The following is a 216-nucleotide window of genomic DNA, read 5'->3' as shown; positions in this document are numbered from 1 at the left end:
TCAGAATTATTATTATATTCGCAGCAGTGGCCATCAACAAGAAATACACTTCCTCTATGATGAAATGATAAGGAGCGGTCCAAATTACACAAGGTACTGTGACTTTCATAGTTATTGTAGCTCGAGAAAAAATGCTTAACAAGCCGATCGAGTCCATAACGAGCCCATAACATCGTCTATATTAGACTATATAATTTAAGCCATTATTTTTGTGAT

This window comes from Penaeus vannamei, chromosome 35 (assembly GCF_042767895.1).
Source record: "Penaeus vannamei isolate JL-2024 chromosome 35, ASM4276789v1, whole genome shotgun sequence".
In the NCBI taxonomy this organism is placed as follows: Eukaryota; Metazoa; Arthropoda; class Malacostraca; order Decapoda; family Penaeidae; genus Penaeus; species Penaeus vannamei.
Note: the sequence above shows the minus strand (reverse complement) of the source record.